Here is a 22,814-nt window from a genome sequence, read left to right as displayed (position 1 = left end):
ATGGTTATATGAATTGATTCTTAAGTTATGATATAATAGATTTTCTTCATAATATTACAATATAATATTTACTTCCAATTCATGATTTTAAAGAGCTTCCTGGTGACTCAGAGGTTAAAGCATCTGCCTGTGCCTGCCCGCAATGCGGGAGACCTGGGTTTGATTCCCGTGTTGGGAAGATCCCCTGGAGAAAGAAATGGCAACCCACTCCAGTATTCTTGCCTGGAAAATCCCATGGACAGAGGAGCCGGTGGGCTGCAATCCACGGGGTTGCAAAGAGTCGGACACGACTGAGCAACTTCACTTCACTCATGATTTTAAATGCTGAAAACTATTCTATCATATGTTTTACATAATTTAGTTCACCTTCCCAGATTATCGGATGTTTTATGTCCATTCTTCATCACTATAAATAATGTAGCAATGAATATCTTTATGTTTAACAACTTTTCTATGGCTTTGAGGACAGAATGGGGTTCAAGTTCTGGCTCCGTGCCCCACCAGCTGTGTGACCTTGAGCAAGTAACTTAACTTTTCTAAGTTTCAGTCACATTGTTGTGAAATGGCGAAAAGAACAGTACTTGATCCTCATGACTTTTCATGGAAATGACTTGATAATCCATGTAACATGCTTAGCAACAGAATAAACACTCAAAACATATTAGCTACTATGATTATTTTTCATAAGGGGAATTACTGGGCCAAAGTTTGGAAGGGATTAGAGTGGCATATGCAGGATGAGATCTTCTTGGAAAATTGGGGAGTATTCTATATAAAAGGGTTACACTAGGCCTACAGGCTCCAGAATTCTGATTAGGGTTAGGGTAAACACTAACCTAAACAACTGTGGGCACCTATTGCCTTATCTGTCTTATCTTATGATGTCACAGAATGGAAGTATACCCTGGGGGGAGCACAAGTGTTTGCAGGGTTACCTTGTTATTTTTAATTATCCAATGGTGTGCTTACCTGGAGCAGCAAGTGGGAAGGTGTCTGTGGGGTTTCCAGAAACAGTGGTCACCCTCTGTGTTCCAAGAGGGGACACACTTGCTCTGCACAAACCCCACTTTAGAGGCTCTAGAAATGAACAGCAGAGGTTGCTCCTTAATTCAGTAAAGGATCAAGTTCAGTAGTAGAAAGGCTGAAAAGAGATGCTGAGCAAAGCAGGTGAAACAAGGATTTCCCCCTGGAGAAGGGGTGGAGGCCAGGAAGCTGACGACAAGGAGGTAATAACAAGATTTGGCCGGGATAATGATTAGAACATCAGGGTATCCTACCCCAACCCAACTCTGCTCTTCACCCTGTCTTTGCCATCTCACCAAAGTATACCATCTTTCACACAGCTGCTCAGACCCAAAGTTTCCACTTTCAATATATCAGAAATCCCTTCTGCTCTCTCTCCAAAATATATCTGGAACCCATATCTGTCTTCATCCTGTAGCCCTGATCCAAATCACCATCATCTCTCTCCCAGTTACTACAGCAGCCTCCTAACAGGTCTCCCTATTTCCACGCAGGCCATGTCCCCCTCCCATGTCCATGTTCTATAGAGCTGTCATAATGATCTTTCCAGTGCATAAGTCAGATCCTTTTACCCTCCTACCTAAAATCTTCCAGTGACTTTCTCTGCAACTTGAATAACCTTCTGTCTCCTAACCCTGGATTATAACTGTATGTTCTACCCCAGCCTGCCTCTCTTGCCTTGCCTTAACCCCAGCCCTGCAGTCCCATTGGTCTTGCTTCTTTTTCTCTGGAAGGCCACGTCCTTCCTATTTTAGAACCTTTGCATTAACTGGCCCACATACTTATATTTTCTCCTTAATTGTATCATGAATACTTTCCCAAAGATGGAAAGTACTGGCTGGGTATCTCAGAGAGTGGAGAGTTTTCTCTCAATGGAAAGTCCCCATTGGAAAGAACAGTCATAAAGTAGGTTCCATAGCATGAAATGAGAGATCAAATTAGGCACCCTTAGCAATTTCTTCCAACTCTGAGGTCCTGCATTTTCTACCACGAATAGTTACTTTCATAATAAGATGCATGAAATCTTTTGCTCACTTGTTTCTCAGGGAAAATTCTGCAGTCAGAGTGAAGGTAGTATGGAGAATGGTGTCACTGTTTTCATGGAGACAAGTGAGAGACTCTTTTGATAGCACAGATATGAATATGAAGACCAGACTTCAATTGTACAGTAGGGATTCAGGCACTCCAAGGTCAATCAATAGGAAGGTGGATGGATTTTCAGCCAATGCTCTTCTTGGGAATTAAATAAATTTAGTAGAAAGAAGATTGCTTCTTTTACAAAAGTAGTGCTGTGGGCACATGCATAGTGTATGCATTTGGAGGTGTCACTTTATTGCCTGAACCCCTTGTAATTGAATATTGCATTTCCAAGATAGCTGTGGCTATCACTGGTACTCCAGCCTATGGCTGTAAACAGAGCCAGGCCAAGCATTCTTACAGAACCAGTTTTACAGCTTTGCCCCTGTTAGCATTATTCTCTGTTCAGCTAAGCTAAAAAATTGATTGCTGAGCTGAAGAATGATAAATGAGAAGAAGGCATGGATCCAGAATTAAACTCTACACAAGAAGTTCAACCTCTACCTTGCCACGGTGGAACTCCAGGCCAGTTTCTTGTCCCTGGGTGGTTCACTATCCATTTGTCAGCACAAAGCATTTGCTGAGCCCTTCCTATACTAAAACTATGCTAGACAACCTCAGGTGTCAGATAGGCAAAGAGATCGAAGATGCTGTTGATGAACAAAGACACACACACAAATTGATGTAGAAATAGTGTGGAATTCTACAGAATCTTTTCCTAAGAAGTTAAAAAGAGAGAGCAAGAAGGAGAATGAGAATTCATTTTAATTCAACAAATGTTCACCAAACACCTACTAAAATCAACAAACAAGGCACCACTGAGAATAGTAAGGAAACTGAGGGATACACAAAATTTAATAATACAGCAGTCTGCTCTCCACAACTAGTAAAGGACATAATCATAGAAACAATTAAGTCAAGGTAGTGCTATCACAGGGAACAACAGAGGATGAGATAGTTGGATGGTATCACTGACTCGATGGACATGATTTTGGGCAAGTTCTGGGAGTTGGTGATGGATGGGGAAGCCTGGAATGCTGCAGCATGCCAGTCCATGGGGTCGCAAAGAGTCGGACGTGGCTGAGCAACTGAACTGAGTGCTATCACACTAACTCATGTGTTATTCATTCTAACTATTGGGCTCATGGAGGAAGTAGCATTGGAGCCAAGCTTTGGAGAAGTATGAAGGAGGCATTCAAAAGGAGAGAGAAGCATGAGGTCAAGAACCTGTGCTTTGTATCAGATCATCTCCATTGTGAAGGATGAATATGGCTCTCCTTTTCTGTGTTAGGCAATGTGCTATTCTAGGGATTGTTGCTGTTCAGTTGCTAAGTTGGATCCAACTCTCTGCAACCCCATGGAGTGCACCACACCAGGCTTCCCTGTCCTTCACTATCTCCAGAAGTTTGCTCAAACTCATGTCCATTGAGTCAGTGATGCCATCCAAACAGTCTCTGTTGCCCTCTTCCTCTCCTGCCCTCAATTTTCCCAAACGTTGGGGTCTTTTCCAATCAGTCAGCTCTTTGAATCAGGTGACCAAAGTATTGGAGCTTCAATTTCAGCATCAGTCCTTCCGGTGAATTTTCAGGGTTGATTTCCTTTAGAATTGACTGGTTTGATCTTGCTTCCCAAGGGACTCTCAAGAGTCATCTCCAGCACCACAGTTCAAAAGCATCTGTTCTTCAGTGCTCAGCCCTCTTTATGGTTCAACTTTCACATCCATACATGACTTCTGGAAAATCCCTAGCTTCGACTATATGGCCCTTTGTCAGCAAAGTGATGTCTCTGTTTTTTAGTATGGTGTCTAGGTTTGTCACGGCTTTTCTTCCAAGGAGTGATGTGAGAAAAATGGACCCAATTCCTCTCTTTATGTACCTCATCACATAGCAGTGAATATACTATTAATATAATAATTCTGTTAATAAACACAAAGTGGGAACATAGATACCATACTTCTATTTCCCCTTATCAATGTCAGTTTCCCTCCATGCCTCTTCCCCTATTTCCCAGAGAAAGAGAGAAAAACAAAGCCTTCTTGGAAAGATGAATGGGAAATTCTGCTAGACAGTAAAAAACAGTGGAAATCCACTTTACCCATCCTAGTTGATTACTGTGAGAAGAAGGAGAGGAAGAGAGTGTGAACTGAGTAAACATTAATGTCCTAGTTTCCCCCACTCAGAGTAGAACCCAAGAGGAGAAAATGTTATAGTAACCTTCTGGGTCCTGAAGGACCCGGGAACTTCAGGAAGCCTTAGGAGATAGTCAGTGACATGCTTTCTTGAACTAGAGTTCAAGAACTAGAAGATTCAAGTTCCACTGAGGTCATTTCCAGCATAGCCAAGGAAGACAGGGTAATATTTGCAGAGATAAAACTTATGTTGACATTTTTATATTTGCAATTTTATATTTTATATAAAGGAGACATTAAGATGCTAAGAAATCTTAAAATCATTACTAAATTAATCAGCACAGGCTAGATTATTGTTTTGGACTATGGTTTTCCCAAGATTCATGTGTTGAAGCCCAGATTGTATTTGGAAATGGAGATTTTGGAAGGTGATTTAGTAGAGATGAATTCATGAAAATGAGGTCCTTATGATCAGATTAGTGTCCTTATAAGAGAAGATCAGAAATGCCTGCCCCTCCCTCTCTCTGAGGGCACAGAGGAAAGGATGCCACCTAAGAGCTAAGAAGAGAGCTCTCTCCAAAAACTGAATCAACCAGGACCTTGATCTAGAACTTCCTGGCCTCCAGAACTGTGAAAGAATAAATTTCTCCTCAGTTCATTTCAGTTCAGTCACTCAGTCGTGTCTGACTTTTTGCGAACCCATGAATCGCAGCACACCAGTCTTCCCTGTCCATCACCATCTCCCAGAGTTCACTCAGACTCATGTCCATCGAGTCTGTGATGCCATCCAGCCATCTCATCCTCTGTCCCCTTCTCCTCCTGCCCCAAATCCCTCCCAGCATCAGAGTCTTTTCCAATGAGTCAACTCTTCCCATGAGGTGGCCAAAGTACTGGAGTTTCAGCTTCAGCATCATTCCCTCCAAAGAAATCCCAGGGTTGATCTCCTTCAGAATGGACTGGTTGGATCTCCTTTCAGTCCAAGGGACTCTCAAGAGTCTTCTCCAACACCACAGTTCAAAAGCATCAATTCTTTGGCGCTCGGCCTTCTTCACAGTCCAACTCTCACATCCATACATGACTACTGGAAAAACCATAGCCTTGACTAGACAGACCTTTGTTGGCAAAGGTCTGCTTTTCAATATGCTATCTAGGTTGGTCATAACTTTCCTTCCAAGGAGTCTTTTAATTTCATGGCTGCAATCATCATCTGCAGTGATTTTGGAGCCCCCCAAAAATAAAGTCTGACACTATTTCCATTGTTTCACCATCTATTTGCCATGGAGTGGTGGGATAGGATGCTATGATCTTAGTTTTCTGAATGTTGAGCTTTAAGCCAACTTTTTCACTCTCCTCTCCTCTTTCACTTTCATCAAGAGGCTCTTTAGTTCCTCTTCACTTTCTGCCATAAGGGTGGTGTCATCTGCATATCTGAGGTTATTGATATTTCTCCTGGCAATCTTGATTCCAGCTTGTGCTTCTTCCAGCCCAGTGTTTCTCATGATGTACTCTGCATATAAGTTAAATAAGCAGGATGACAATATACAGCCTTGACGTACTGCTTTTCCTGTTTGGAACCAGTCTGTTGTTCCATGTCCAGTTCTAACTGTTGCTTCCTGACCTGCATATAGGTAATCAGAATATGATATTTTGTTATGGCAGTCTGAGTAGACTAATATGGTTATGCTGCTATAACAAACAACCCTCCACCCTCTAAAAAAAATCTCAGAAGATTAAAGCAACAAATATGTATTTCCTGCTCATGCAGAGTACTGCGGTACCAGGCGATGCTACAGAACAACTGCCCTCAGTGTGAACACTCAAAGTATAAATAATTACAGATGTAGAAAACAGACTTATGGTTACCAGGGGTAAGGGTGGAGGGACAAATTGGGAGATTGGAATTGACATATACATGTCTATCTATAAAATAGATACCTAATAAGGAGCTACTGTATAGCCCAGGGAACTCTACTCAATAGTCTGTAATGGCCTATATGAGCATGCTAAGTCTCTTTAGTCATGTCCAACCTTTTGTGGCCCCATGGACTGTAGCCCACCAGGCTCTTCTGTCCATGGGATTCTCCAGGCAAGAATCCTGGAGCGGGTTGTTATGCTTTCCTCCAGGAGATCTTCTGAATGCAGGGATCAGAACCACGTTTCCTGCATTGGCAGGCAGCTTCTTTACCACCTGGGAAGCCAAGACTATATGTGAAAAGAATCTAAGAATGAACAGATATATGTATATGCAGAACTGATTCACTTGTCTGTACACCTGAAACTAATACAACATTGTAAATCAGCTGCTGCTGCTGCTGCTAAATCACTTCAGTCGTGTCCGACTCTGTGCGACCCCATAGATGGCAGCCCACCAGGCTCCCCCATCCCTGGGATTCTCCAGGCAAGAACACTGGAGTGGGGTGCCATTTCCTTCTCCATTGCATGAAAGTGAAAAGTGAAAGTGAAGTCACTCAGTCATGTCCGACCCTCAGCGACCACATGGACTGCAGCCTTCCAGGCTCCTCCATCCATGGGATTTTCCAGGCAAGAGTACTGGAGTGGGGTGCCATTGCTTTCTACATGTAAATCAACTATCCTCCAACAACAAAAATTTTTTAGTATGAGCACTAATTGATCCAGGATGCTTTTATCTGGTTACTCCACTATCTCAGCAAGAGAAGCTACTGAAAGATTCAATCATTTCTGAAGGCAGCTCTTATCAGAGGTTGTGTTGGAATGGATTTCAATTGATCTAAGTCTTTGGAAAGTCAAGTATAGTCTTCAGTTGGTAAAATCCTTACAAGTCCTAATAATCAAAGTGAGCATCTATCTCTACAATGAGTTTTTGCTCCTGAGAGGTATATATGTAAAATATCCTGTCTCCTTTCTTATTTACTCTCCTGAAGCCAAAAGAAGTAGTCAAGCAGAGTCAGGTAAATATTCCTCCTTCTACCAGTGACCAAGTGGGTAGGTATGTATTTAAAAAAGAAATCAAAATCTCTTTTTAAGCTTTATATATTGCCTATATACCTAATAATTGTTTCAGTTCTGCAAACTGAATCACAAAATAATTATAAACACCAAACGTGGTTCAAATTGCCTCTTAGAGTTTCAGGCGAGCAGAAAGATGGGGTTGATTTGCTGCACAGTTACTCAGTGCATCTCTGGGGCATTAAAATAAATGTTACATCATGATAGCATGTAGTATTCTGAAACATAAGGAATTCATGGCCCTAGAAGTTTCAGAGACTATCATTTAGCAATTACATAGCATAAGCCTCATTTTGAGTCTTCCCAATCATGGAGACCAGGAGGCCTGTGTTAATGAATGTTTAGGCTGTGTAGGGAAAAATACGATTCTGAGAATATGGATTCCTGAATTTCCATTGTTATGTGGAATTCTGTGCTCTCTAACAAGCAGAATTAAAGACAAAAGAAACATTTCCTTTCTCCTGGGATTATCCTGTTTAAAGTTCAAAATTTCACATTGATGAATGACCTTGAATGTAAAAAGGACAAAAAGATTAAGAATAGGATTTTCCAATGTTCCCTTTCCCTCTTAGCCATAATCAATTATTCTCCCTAAGAAGCAATGGAGGCAGAAATGATAGTGAAGGAGCAACGGGCTGGTGGGACAAGTATCAACATATTAACAGTTTCTCTTCATTTGGTTAGAGCTTTCTAGTTTATAAATCACTTTCACATTCTCATGAAATTCTCAAAAAAATGTGAGGTAGGGTAAAAAGAGGTTGTTCCCCAACCCCCCTCCCCCCTCCCCCCCTTCCCCCTCCCCCTACCCCCCCCCAGCCCCGGCAGAGAGGGAAAGCTAAGGTCTAATGGAGTAAAGATAGACGATCACATTATTCATGAAAAGAAGACCCAGAACAAGACCAAGGCTTCCTGATGCCTAAGACATGCTCTTGCCACTATATTGCCACTGTTATATCTTGTCTAGATTGTAGTAAATAATTCTGTTTACAACACTGGCTTAAAAATATTTGAATGAAAGACCAAGAAAATTTACACTCATGGAGTCAAACTCAAAGCACCAAGTCTGTTTTTTTTTAATTCCCAGCTCTCCTGGCCTTTCATGGAAGAGAAACACAGAAGGCATGATGGATATCATAGGAATTCAGTGGTGGGATTGGGTGATTAAGCTTAAGATAAGTGATGAGTGCTTTGGAAGGAATATTGCAGGTATAATGGTATGATAGCATTTGTGTGATATTTTTCCCAGTCAGATGCATTTGAGACAATGACTTCATATAAAAAAGGAACTTTCTATCATTTTATTTTTCTTCTTTAACAAATATAATCTTGAGCTCTTCATTAGAAATATGCTCTAGTGAGTTAACCATTTCAAAGTGAACTTTAAGGATTCTGATGGCTGCTCTTGTGAGAGCAAGGGAGATCATAGAGTCCCCTAATAATGCACTTTGTTCTGATTTTCACATAGAAGTAGCTGCCTCCAGGACCCGGGTCAAAAACAGGGCACTAACCTATCATTTCCTGGCCTTATACTTGGATCCTAAAACATGTGCTGGAAGTTTTCTTACAGATGCACTTTTTAGAAATAAATTTATGAGATGGTCAATATCCATGAAAGTGAAAGTGAAAGTGAAGTCGCTCATTCGTGCCCGACTCTTCGCGACCCCATGGACTGCAGCCTACCAGGCTCCTCCATCCATGGGATTCTCCGTCCATGGGATTCTCCAGGCAAGAATACTGGAATGGGTTGCTATTTCCTTCTCCACAATATCCATGAAGACAACATAAATAAAAGTTCAGGTGATGCCCAGACCAGTTCTGAATGCAGGAGGGAAATTGCAGAATCTCTGAGCTGATGCAAAGACCCTGCAGAGGGGACTGAGGCTTTTGTTTTCAAAAGGTTGACACTTTGACTTTGACCACTGATAATTGCCGTCACATATGTGTCACTTTTTAAGTTGGAGAAACCAGGAATCTTGAAGATGGTGAGGAAGAACAGTAACCAACCCATGATGGAACAAAAGCTAAGATATATGACACAGGCTTCTCACAAGAGAATGAAGACAATGATAAGAAGGGGAGAGAGAATTTACCGCAGAAGAATGCTCTATGGAGTGCTTTCTCTAGGTACCTCTTCTCTCTCCAACTCACACCCAAGCCTAGTATCTTGGCTCTTCAACATGCTGTCATCTTCAACATCATACACACAATCAAGTTTTATAAAGTTGGTAAAAAATGAATTGTTGCTCTTAAGTCAGCTTTGTTAACACATTTTGGAAAGCCAGGGGAAAGCTTTTAGCCTATTTGCATTATGTCAATGATAGCTGCCAAAATCAGCCCTTTGCTTAGTGCTCTAGGGCCTAGAGAAACCCGAGTAGGCCTGAGGAATTGGAACGAAGTTCAGTGACATCCAAAATCTTGCCTCTAAACTTTCTAATTCTCTTTTGTGGGATTTCCCCTGCCCCTGCCCCCACTCTCAATATATCAACCTCTCAGATCTCTTCTTTTGGCAATGATGCTGAACATAATTCAGCTTCCACCTTGCTTCTACAAGGTGTGAACATCCTAGAAATAATGTATATTTTAACTGCTTATTAAAGCACAAATACATGCATAAAAGGGGCTAGGCACTTACCTAACATTGAGCAGTCACTGGCAGCAGTCTGACCTCATATTTAATCCTGGGCAAGTCTGACCTCATGTTAATCAGCTAAAGGTAAGTCTTCAAGAGGGACTCAGGTGAAGGCTGTGGACACCAGCAACTCACCGATGGCCCATCAGCAAGAGATCCAGCCTCAAAACCCCGTATTAGAGTCTCTTGAACTTCCCCTGATACCAATGGGTTGGTTCCATGAAAAGCAGGCTCTGTTACAGAGCTGAGGATACAGGGAAATACTCTTGGAATTAACACCTGTGAGTAAAGGAAGCACAACTGGGCAAAGAGAAAAGTTGAACTGCAAAGCAGTTGCAACAAAGAGCTCAGTCAATCTTATAGGAGGCTCTGGAGTTGGATGGCCTTTCAAAATTATTCCCAGTTAAGGGAACAGTCTAAACCTTCATATCTCCATACCAACAAGCCATTGGATGAAGCCTTGACCCAGGATGGGGATTAAGTCTCAGGAAGTTCTCTTCATCTGAGAGCTGTTGACCAACAATGTGTCCCCTGGAGGGGTGGCCTACACAGATCACAATGACATCCATTAAAAATACCAATGCCTTTGATCCGAGATACGATAAATCAGAAGAGTAAATTTTGCCTTTGGAAGTTTTGAGGTGGTCTTGGGAAAAGCAGAATTCTGGAAGGGGGTTGGGCTTAGGTGAAAACAAGGCTTCATTGCTATCACATTTCATCAATTATAATCATCAGGATGCAAAATGATTATAAGATAATTTCAATTTTATTATTACTTTATATACTACTAAAGAAATACAAATATCAGCAATTATGAAACACAATGTTACATATAAGAAGCATCTCATCTTCAGAGTTGGGAAAATGTGAATAAAACCCTCTACATTTTAGAATTGATGTTATATGGTAAGCTTTGGCATATATCCTCTCCTAACACACAGACACACAGTTTTTCCCATAGTTTTAATGAGCACTGTCAAAATGGCAGTAAATATGGAAGGGTGGACTTACTGACGACACCATCCCCAGTTAAGATGGCCAGATAAAGCAGAAGTCACTGCACCTCGTACCCGGGTGCACGTGGAGGAGGGAACCACATCCCATTCAGAAGAAGGAAACCATCCAGGGAAAATGTCCAAGCCAGAAGGGATCCAGGCCCCCACTCAAGAACTCTGCTCAGGCAGATGTGCCCGTGCTCAGTCCTTCTGCCTCTTCCATTCATTAATCCTAGCATAGCAAGGAGGAGAAGGGGAGCCTTCACTCTTCCGCCTACTGCACTCTCAATTTCCTGTCACCTCTAAGGCCTTGAGGACCAGCACAGTAAAGAAGGCATTCAGGAAAGACTATGTTCATGATTTAAAAGCAAGACACAGATCATCGTCTCAGCCCAGCCACACCTCAGGCTCTGCCTTCCCCAATCCCACCCACTCTAGAGCAAAAGATTCTCTGTTCAGTCATCCAAACAGCTTCTGAAATGTTGCCTCCTGTGTGTAACCTTTTATCTTGTCCTGAAAGAGAAGCACTTCCCTTGGTCTCTTCCTTTCTAAACACCTAGGGAGTGATCCTCACTCATGTTTCCTACTTAAATGCAGTTGCATCTTTACTAGACCAATGTCTGGACTTTGTTTAATTGCAGCATTTGTCTGGAATTTGCCTGTCAGCATGTCCTTCATAGGCTGACTTATGATCATGGTGTCCCTCTCCCACATTGTCAACAACACAGCGAAAGGACTTGAGAGAACAAAGGCTATCATGGATAGAGAGGCTCTCATCAGCCACTGTGGTTGCTAACGGTGAAGAGTCCAGGATCTTAGATATGCATTGGAGCCTCAGAATTGATCCGGAGAGGTCAACTCCAGCAGCCTGATTTTCCCAGCACCCATGAGCAGCTGATTTTCCCAGCACCAAGAGATTTCTGATTCTGGTGGCTCAGATTTTCTGAGATGCTGAGAACTTGAAAACATCAACATTCAGCATACACTAGAGGGTGCCATAGCCTTGAGTAATTGAATCTATTTGAGAAATGTTTGTCTCTAAGTCTCACCTTCAAGCCTCATGAAAGAGAAGCTCCAAAAGTCTAAAATCCCAGAGCAGGACTGGCCATTAGGACATAAGTTAAAGTGGATGTCTAGCATTATCAGATGGACTATTCCAAAATACTCAGCAGATCAGGATCCATGCCACTGCTAGAGATTTTCAAAGACAATAGTGCAGAGATGGGTTTCTCTGGTGACTCAATGGTAAAGAACTGCTACTGCACGATATATGGATTCAATCCCTGTGTTGGGAGATCCCCTGGAGAAAGGAATGGCAATCCACTCCAGTATTCTTGCCTGGGAAATTCCATGAGCAGAGGAGCCTGACAGTTACAGTCTATGGGGTCACAGAAGAGTCAGGCTTAGCAACTAAACAACAACAACCACAGTGATTTTTTAAAAACTATTTTTAACAATAACAATAACCAAATACTTGCATATTATTTACTGTGTGCCAGGCACTGTTGTAAGTACTTTTATATGCATTAGCATATTAAATCCTCCCAACCACTCTAAAAGGCTATCTACAGTTTACAAAAAAAGGAAATTGAGGCAGAGAGGTTAAGAGATTTGTCCAAAATCACACAGCTACTAAGAGGAAGGGCCAGGATTCAAATCTAGCAGTCCATCGTGGGAATCTAATGCACAGCATAGAAATTATAGTTAGCAAAACTGTACTATAAACTTCAAAGTTGCTAAGAGACAAGATCTTAATTCTTCTTACCACAAAAAATGACATAATATGTGATATGATAGAAGTGTTAGCTAATGCTCTGGTGATGATCATTTGCAAATATATAAATATCCAATCAATATTTTGTATATCTTAAACTTACACAGTATTATATGTCAATTTTATCTCAATTAAAGAAAAAAAATCTAGGCGTCCAGGTTCAGAGACTGTACCATTCTACTCTGCTCACATGTCAACACAAGCATCATGCATTGAGTTACCATATTTCTTGTCAGGAGTAACGGTAAGTTTCTCCCTGGTTAAACAGCCACCATGCTCAACACTGCTTACTATCTAAAATTTCTTAGCACTCTCTTGAATCCAGTTCCCATCCCTGTGTCCATTCAATTCTTTGTGACCATCCTGTGAAGATTTTACTAACAATGTCAGCCTCAACAATGGCTCTTGACTGCTGTAGATCCAAACACAACTCATAGAAGCTCTCTTGAATTTCGACAAGCTATTGGCTCACATTTCTTAACTCCTGTTCCCAAACATGGTGAAAAGACTTAAGTGAAAGTGACAAATTAGCATCAATGACTTGAGATTGCACTTAACCAATTAGCTTTACAAAACTCTTAGCCTACTTACATGGAATATTAGAGAAAGAATTGTTTTAAATGAACTAAACAACCTGCTGCTGCTGCTGCTGCTAAGTCGCTTCAGTCCTGTCTGACTCTTGTGGGACCCCATAGAGAGTAGCCCGCCAGGCTCCTCCATCCCTGGGATTCTCCAGGCAAGAACACTGGAGTGAGTTGCCGTTTTCTTCTCCAATGCATGCTTGCATCCTAAGTCGCTTCAGTCATGTCTGACTCTGTGAGACCCCATGGACAGCAGCCCACCAGGCTCCTCTGTCCACAGGATTCTCCAGGCAAGAATACTGGCATAGGTTGCCATTTCCCTCTTCAAAACAACCTAATATCCTAGACTTTTGTCTTTCCATAAAACAGCATATTTAAAGGTCTGCCTTCCTGTCTTATGTTGTTGGCGGATATTTATTAAATGCACCCAGAACTGAAGATAGGTTGAATCTTTCGAATTCACCAGAAATTCATGTGGGACCTCACCACAGAATTTCCTCTTTCTATGGAGAAAGAGAGCATCTACTTAAGACAGCTTTGGGAGGAAATTGTTGGTAAATTAGATTTTGGTGAATTAAATTACATTCTCAGTGCATTTGGAGAGAATCATCTATTATCAGGAGTACTATGGTGATAAAATGAGGAAGACTTCTTTTTCTTATTGGCAAGTTCCAATTTAAACATTTGGGGTCCTCTGAAGATGTCTGGGCCAAGTAGATTCCCTGGCAACACTTTAACTAGAGAAAGCCCAGTAATTCTGAGACTTAAGTATATTGATGAAGTATGAGGATTGCTGTATCTAGAGCATGTGATAGTCAGAATGTTTGGATTCCAGGGACTTCCCTGGCAGTCTAGTGGTTAAGACTTTGTCTTCTAATGTAAGGGTGCAGGTTCAGTCAATGGTTGGTAAGCCAAGATTCCACATGCCTTGAGGTCAAAAATACCCTGAAACATAAAAAAAGCAATACTGTAATAAGTTCAATAAAGAAGTTTAAAATATTTAAAATCAAAAAGAATGCTCGGATTTCATTCTGACTCCAATCCTGGCCGTGAGAGCTTGGGTAAGTTACTCAACCTCACTATGCCTCAGTTTCTTCATCCACAAAATTGATGTAACAATCATACCTACTTCATGGAAGTAGAATGGCTATAAAAACCAAGTGAGTTGGCACCTGTAAAGCACTTGCGACAGCAGTAACATTGAATTTGTGCTCAATAAATACATATACCATTAGTCAACTTGCTTTTATAGTGATAGTCACTGTTGTCATTCCCAACAGTACCTAATTGTCCTGGGTGGGCAGGCTGGGGGTTGGTGGGGAGAGAGGAGAGACTGTACAAAAGTTGTTGCTCATAGAAGGTACAAATAGCATCTTGAATAAAAATAAAGCAACTTCCTCAGATTCCCTGTGCATAACATCATCACAGCCAGGTATCCAGCTGTGACTGTGAACTCAAGTGAGGTCTGGTTCAGCAAAGTGAGAGAACATTATTCAGTAACAACAGCAGGTTTCAACTCTTGCTTCTGTGTGGTAAGGCAATTCCAGGGATACTTGAGAAATAAATCCTGCTAGGGTGAACCTGAACATGATCTGGCAGCCAGGTTTCCATCCTGGGCCCAATCGTCAGGTGTGCCTGCACGAGAGCCCCCAAAACCTACGTGGTGTAATTAAGTGGGCAGCAATATTAAGTTATGCCTAATTGGAGCATTCCAGATTTCCAAGGAATGACAGTCATCCCTGGAAAAGACAGGTTTGGAACCTTACATGTCATCTTATCTCCTGTTTATAACGCTCACTTGAACTAAGAGCTGGGGCTATAAACGGAATTATAGGGTGCTGACTGGATGTTTCACGCAGCTCAAGAAATTGGCTACTGGATCTCAAGACTGTAGACAAAAAGGTTTATTGTAAAGATTGCCTACAAGGATAGCCAAAAACCTCTCTCAGGCTGATTGAGAGGGAGCCAAACTGTTTTCTAATGCAAACCAACAATAGAGAACCTACCCACTTTCTAAAATCTAGTTTAAAACTCAGGGCATTGCAGAAAGAGATTGATGGAGTCATTTAAGTCATAAGTCATAAGCTTGTGTTTTTGTGGGTGGTTTTCTCTACCCCAGACTATGCAGGAAGTCCCAAGGAAACCAACTGTTGAAATTGCAGGTACCTGTAGAAAGGTAAAAATGGTATATCATCCCCAAATTGGACATGTGGGTAAGGGACAGATTTGCTGATTAGCAACTGAGACTATCTGAGCAGAAGACTGAGAGTGATGAATATGAAGTTAGGGCAAGTGATGGTAGAACAGCCTGTGCTGCCCCTGTTGATTACAGCATGGATGCATGAATTTCCTGTGAGCCATACAGATACTACAGAAAGTTTGAGCAAGGTTTGAGGCGTCTTGTTTTTACCCCAACTAAGAAGGCTGAGCTGCAGATAAGGTAGCCCCTGCAGCCAGAAATTGCAAAAGATTCTTGGAAGATATTAAGGGAGAGGTAACTGTTCCATGTTGGAGTAGGGGGCCCCCTCATCCACCCTCAATCTCATGCAGGGACCCCAAAGGATGCCTTCAGGCCTGCCACACACAGGACTTTTGCAGACTGTGTGAGCCAGAGGAGAAGCAGCAACTAAAAGAGGCCTCTGACAGGTGGCTGACAAGGGAAATTGGGTGCAGAGAAAAGATTATTCAGAGGTTACTTTGTTTGAAGTTAATATTCAATTTATTCAAAACTCCAGTTCTTTCTGAAGCTTTTATGTTTAGCCTACAGATCTTATAGTTGTAGCCATAATTAACAATTGCTTTTTAAGAAGCTATAGTTAACACAGTCATTTACAAACTTAATTCAATTCCTTCAAATATTTTAAGTTGCATTTATACATTAAATTATTAAATATACTTTATTTCCCTAAGTTGCTCAGGTGTTTGATTCAACAAAAAACAAAACAAAACAAAAAATACCTTTCCATGTACTTGAAAACTCTTACCAATCTAGTAAATTAAACTTATAAAAAGGTAAATGTAATCCTTCTCAATAGTCCTAATGCAAATAGATAAACTTAGTAAGATTTTTACTTAAAGTTACAAGTTCAACTTTGTTACTCAACTACCATTTTGAAATAAAATCACAAATAAACCAGATACTCTAATAGGTCAAATTCTCTTAAAATGCAAGTACCTTTGTATAAATGTATACAGATTCCTTATAAAATATTATACTATAATTTTAATTCTTTTAAACATTAGTGTGTATGTGTGCTAAGTCATTTCAGTTGTGTCCAACTCTTTGTGACCCTATGGACTGTAGCCCTCCAGGTTCCTCTGTCCATCAGATTTCCTAGACAAGAATACTGGAGTGCATTGTCATGCCCTCTTCCAGGGGGATCTTCCCAAACCAGGGATCGAACCCATGTCCCCTACGTCTCCTGCATTAGCAGGTGAGTTCTTTGCCGCTAGTGCCACTTGGGAAATCCAAACATTAGTGTATATAATTCTAAATCTTGGGGCTACAAAAGTACCTTCACATTACTAAAATTATTTGGTCATCCAACAACTTTGAAGGATACCTTCTCAATAGTTGAGACTGAAAGATAATCAGTTTAGGGACAAGGATACATAACCTGCTGAGCCTACACCATCCAGGTACCAGGTCACTCATAGAAATCTGAAGCTTCCACCTACCTGCTCCTTCACCTAGCTAAATTTGTATTTACTCAGCCCTTAAAATATTTATATGCATTTCTGTGTGGTTTTTTACTATCTTTTAGGCCACAAAATTCTTATATTTGTAGAAGTTAATCAGATGATTTAATTAATTGATCTTCAATTGAATTTGGATCTCTCCATGGCTTGATCTGTCCCTATACTCACTGACTCCAAGGTCATTCTATATACAATGTCCAACAACCTAGGATGACATTTGCCCTCTCTTTTATCCCTGCCTCTCATTTCTCAATCCCAATTAAGCTGGAACTAGGATAAAGGAAAGATATAATGAACATTGGGGTACATGTGTCTCTTTCAATTCTGGTTTCCTCAGTGTGTATGCCCAGCAGTGGGATTGCTGAGTAGCAGATGAATGGATAAGAAAGCTGTGGTACATATACACAATGGAGTATTACTCAGCCATTAAAAAGAATTCATTTGAATCAGTTCTGATGAGATGGATGAAACTGGAGCCAATTATACAGAGTGAAGTAAGCCAGAAAGAAAAACACCAATACAGTATACTAACACATATATATGGAATTTAGGAAGATGGCAATGACGACCCTGTATGCAAGACAGGAAAAAAGACACAGATGTGTATAACGGACTTTTGGACTCAGAGGGAGAGGGAGAGGGTGGGATGATTTGGGAGAATGGGAATTCTAACATGTATACTGTCATGTAAGAATTGAATCGCCAGTCCATGTCTGACGTAGGGTGCAGCATGCTTGGGGCTGGTGCATGGGGATGACCCAGAGAGATGTTGTGGGGAGGGAGGTGGGAGGGGGGTTCATGTTTGGGAATGCATGTAAGAATTAAAGATTTTAAAATTTAAAAAATAAAAAAAAATTATAAAAAAAATTCGATAGAAGCAGTTAACAAAGGAATGAAGACCTTAAAGATGTTTCATTAAAATTACCCACAATGCTAAAAAAAAAAAAAAGGAAAGATATAAGCATCTGAATCCAGAGTTCCAAAGAATAACAAGAAGAGATAAGAAAGCCTTCTTCAGTGATCAATGCAAAGAAATAGAGGAAAAGAACAGAATGGGAAAGACTAGAGATCTCTTCAAGAAAATTAGAGATACCAAGGGAAGATTTCATGCACAGATGGGCTTGATAAAGGACAGAAATGGTATGGACCTAACAGAAGCAAAGATATTAAGAAGAAGTGGCAAGAAAACACAGAAGAACTGTACAAAAAAGATCTTCACGACCCAGATAATCACAATGGTGTGATCACTCATCTAGAGCCAGACATCTTGGAATGTGAAGTCAAGTGGGCCTTAGAAAGCATCACTACGAACAAAGCTAGTGGAGGTGATGGAATTCCAGTTGAGCTATTTCAAATCCTGAAAGATGATTCTGTGAAAGTGCTGCACTCAATATGCCAGCAAATTGGGAAAACTCAGCAGTGGCCACAGGACTGGAAAAGGTCAGTTTTCATTCCAATCCCAAAGAAAGGCAATGCCAAAGAATGCTCAGACTACCACACAATTGCACTCATCTCACATGGTAGTAAAGTAATGCTCAAAATTCTCCAAGCCAGGCTTCAGCAATACGTGAACCGTGAACTTCCTGATGTTCAAGCTGGTTTTAGAAAAGGCAGAGGAACCAGAGATCAAATTGCCAACCTCTGCTGGATCATGGAATAAGCAAGAGCGTTCCAGAAAAACATCTATTTCTGTTTTCTTGACTATGCCAAAGCCTTTGACTGTGTGGATCACAATAAACTGTGGAAAATTCTGAGAGAGATGGGAATACCAGACCACCTGACCTGCCTCTTGAGAAATCTGTAAGAAGGATAGGAAGCAACAGGTAGAACTGGACATGGAACAACAGACTGGTTCTAAATAGGAAAAGGAGTGTGTCAAGGCTGTATATTGTCACCCTGCTTATTTAACTTCTATGCAGAGTACATCATGAGAAACGCTGGACTGGAAGAAACACAAGCTGGAATCAAGATTGCTGGGAGAAATATCAACAACCTCAGATATGCAGATGGCACCACCCTCATGGCAAAAAGTGAAGAGGAACTCAAAAGCCTCTTGATGAACATTAAAGAGGAGAGTGAAAACGTTGACTTTAAGCTCAACATTCAGAAAACGAAGATCATGGTATCTGGTCCCATCACTTCATGGGAAATAGATGGGGAAACAGTGGAAACATTGTCAGAATTTATTTTTTGGGTCTCCAAAATCACTGCAGATGGTGACTGCAGCCATGAAATTAAAAGACACTTACTCCTTGGAAGGAAAGTTATGACCAACCTAGATAGTATATTCAAAAGCAGAGTTATTACTTTGCCGACTAAGGTCCGTCTAGTCAAGGCTATGGTTTTTCCAGTGGCCATGTATGGATGTGAGAATTGGACTGTGAAGAAGGCTGGGTACCAAAGAATTGATGCTTTTGAACTGTGGTGTTGGAGAAGACTCTTGAGAGTCCCTTAGACTGCAAGGAGATCCAACCAGTCCATTCTGAAGGAGATCAGCCCTGGGATTTCTTTGGAAGGAATGATGCTAAATTGAAACTCCAATACTTTGGCCACCTCATGAGTAGTGTTGACTCATTAGAAGACTCTGATGATGGGAGGGATTGGGGGCAGGAGGAGAAGGGGACGACAGAGGATGAGATGGCTGGATGGCATCACTGACTCGATGGACGTGAGTCTGAGTGAACTCCAGGCTTTGGTGATGGACAGAGAGGTCTGGTGTGCTGCGACTCATGGGGTCGCAAAGAGTCGGACACGACTGAGCCACTGAACTGAAATGAACTGAGGATGCTGCTGCTGCTGCTGTTAGGTCGCTTAGGAGGAGAGAATAAATAAGACCCTTCTCCTCTAGGTTACTGGGGCCAAAGATCAAGCCTGAGTTGGAGAAAGGGGAAGAGAGGAGATGAGCATCTTAAGTTGAACTGATCTGAGCTTTTTAATAACTGAAGATGTCTGGACAACTATGGGATTTGCCTAAGAGGTCAGTGCACACATACGTGCATGTGCCTGCTCTGTCACATCTGAGTCTTTCTGACCCCGTGGACTGTAGCCCACCAGGCTCCTCTGTCCATGGAATTCTCCAGGCAAGAATACTGGAGTAGGTTGCCATTTCCTACTCCAGGGGATCTTTCCAACCCAGGGCTCAAACCTGCTTCTCTTATATTTCCTGCATTGCCACGAGGATTCTTTACTAAATGTGCCACCTAAGGGAGACTAAACAGTAGACTTGAAGATGATCAGAAAAACACTGGTTTGATGTTTATATGTTGTTGAGTTCAAATTGTTCAATAACATGTGCAAGGACAAATATTAAGCCTTTATTAAGCCTTTTGTTAAGCCTTAAGAGGTGTATGGCTGTAATTATCTCCAACTCTTAGAATATATGGACACGTTCTTCCATATCACCTTCTTTGAGTCCCAATTGCCAATTCTGGAACAACAACAACAAAATCCACTTCCATATCCTACTAAGCTCATCTCCTGAGTAATATTTTGCTCCATTACAAATACCCATGGGAAAGTCTCTGTCCATAATTTTGTATTTCTTTTTTTTCTTTTTAATTTTTATTGGAGTATAGTTGCTTTACAAGGGTGTGTTAGTTTCTGCTGTACAGCAACATGAATTTATACATACCCCCTCTTTCAGACTCCCTTCCCACTCAGGTCAACACAGTAAGTTAGAGTTCTTGGTGCTATACAGTACGCTCTCATCAGTCATCTGTTTTATACATAGCATTCATAGTGTACATGTATATTTCTTGTGTCATCTCCAGATCATTCTTGCCTCTTTATCTTGGTTTCACTCTCATGACCCTGTTTTCCTGTTTGGGGTCCCTGATGAGTCTAGCATATATCTGGTGAAGAAAAATTCATAAAGTATCCTGGATGTGGGTCTCTTACTAGGGTCCCCAAGACAATTGAAGCTCTCATCATGCCCTCCACTTTCTGAGAGCTTTATTCTTCATTTTATACTTAGCTGCCATTGGAGAGAGAAGGTGCCCTAATGAGAAAACCAGTCATTCAGGATCTGGACAAGCTGTAGAACCCAGGCATGAAGGCTCCTTCTGTGATCTATGCCCTAGGCTTCAAGGTCCTCTCCACCCAAGCGAAGCCCCTCACCTCACCACTGCTGAGCATCCAAAATAAGGGAGAACCCCAGGTAGGGAACCAAAGTAAGGAGACCACAGAGGAAATTAAATCCTTTGATTGCAGTATATTAAGTCATTGCAGCACTCAAAGGCAGCCATTCATATCATCCAAGAAGCCCTGAATAAATGTTTCAGTAATGAGACTAGCAGAAAGGAGCTTGTCACCCTGTGGTAGTCTTTCTGCAAAGAATTTGATTTAAGTTTGGTATCAGAGCATGAACCATGTTAAAATACAATTACAAAAGAAACAGGAATTTCATTAGTGAATTGCAAGGAATAGCTCCGAACTGAAGAGGCTGGTGAAAGATGATATGTATTAGCAGGGAGAAAAAGGGAAGAAGAGGCAGTGTATGATAGAAGAAGCTGTCTCTCCCTATGATGCCATCCTGGGAAGAAGATAGGGATGTCAACTTCAGGAAGAAGGGGATAAGATGCCTTTCTCCTCTAGTTGGTATTCATGAGTCTCTCAGGGGAGCTGGAGCTTCTACCTCCTGAAAGAGTGACCAAGAGAAAAACTGCAACACTGTCCCACATCCTCCCAGCACCTCCCACCCAACAGACATACCTCACTTCTCTGCTGCTGCTGCTGCTGCTGCTAAGTCACTTCAGTCGTGTCCAACTCTTTGCGACCCCATAGACAGCAGCCCACCAGGCTCCCCTGGCCCTGGGATTCTCCAGGCAAGAACACTGGAGTGGGTTGCCATTTCCTTCCCCAATGAATGAAAGTGAAAAGTGAAAGTGAAGTCACTCAGTCGAGTCCGACTCTGTGCGACCCCATGGACTGCAGCCTAACAGGCTCCTCCTCTGTCCATGGGATTTTCCAGGCAAGAGTACTGGAGTGGGGTGCCATTGCCGTCTCCAACCTCTCTGCTAAGAGAACCTTAATTGGCTTCAGAAAGTGTCATTTCTGAAATGGGAAACTTGGGTAAAAGAGAACTGGATGACTAGAGTTGAAGTCTCAACTCTATTATTTACTATCGATGTGATCATGCTTATACCAGAAACTTATTAATAGCAAGTCACCTAACCCTTTTCTGAATCTGTTTCCTATCTGTGATAAAGAGGTGCCTAGCATATAACAGGCACTCAGTAAACAACGCAAGACTTGGTTCCAAATGGGTGGATTTAGTCAGTGGTCTCAAAGGTAGGGGATGCCCAGAACCCAAATGTGCAAGATGCTTCAAAGGAGTGTGAGAAGAAGATATAACAATTTCCATTAAAACGTACTTTTTATCTTAAAAAGAAGGAAATTAAGCTTCATTCATCATTATTTAATAGATTAACATAGTTAATTTTGTTAAAGTGCTTAGAAGCATATGTGTGGCTATGATGCACAGTAAGCATTATAGATGGATTTACTGTAATGTGTGTGTCTGTATGTGTTGTGAGCTCTCAAAATTGTTTTTAATTATAGAGATATGCCACATAGAAATATGCCACTGCCTATACAATTAGTGTATCAGAAGGATATGGAAAAAAGATGAGACAGGAAAAGAGAGCAAGAAAATATGGAAAGGATAGATGTCCATTGGACGAGGGTGTTCACAGATCAGTGTTTGCTCCAGCGTAGCTCCCTTTACTTCTCTATTTTCATTCACTGGAAGGAGCTTAATTGTGATCTCAACAGGGCAGAAGTCAGGTGTGCATCATTCTTCTGTATGAAGGTGGGTTAGGAGTTTCTATTCTTTTTTAAAATGTATTATTTATTTTGTTTTTAGTCTATTTTTTATTGAAGCATAGTTGCTTTATCATGTCATGTTAGTTTCAAGTATACA

The sequence above is a fragment of the Capra hircus genome, chromosome 3, assembly GCF_001704415.2.
Source record: "Capra hircus breed San Clemente chromosome 3, ASM170441v1, whole genome shotgun sequence".
NCBI lineage: Eukaryota > Metazoa > Chordata > Mammalia > Artiodactyla > Bovidae > Capra > Capra hircus.
This window is presented reverse-complemented; position numbering follows the sequence as displayed.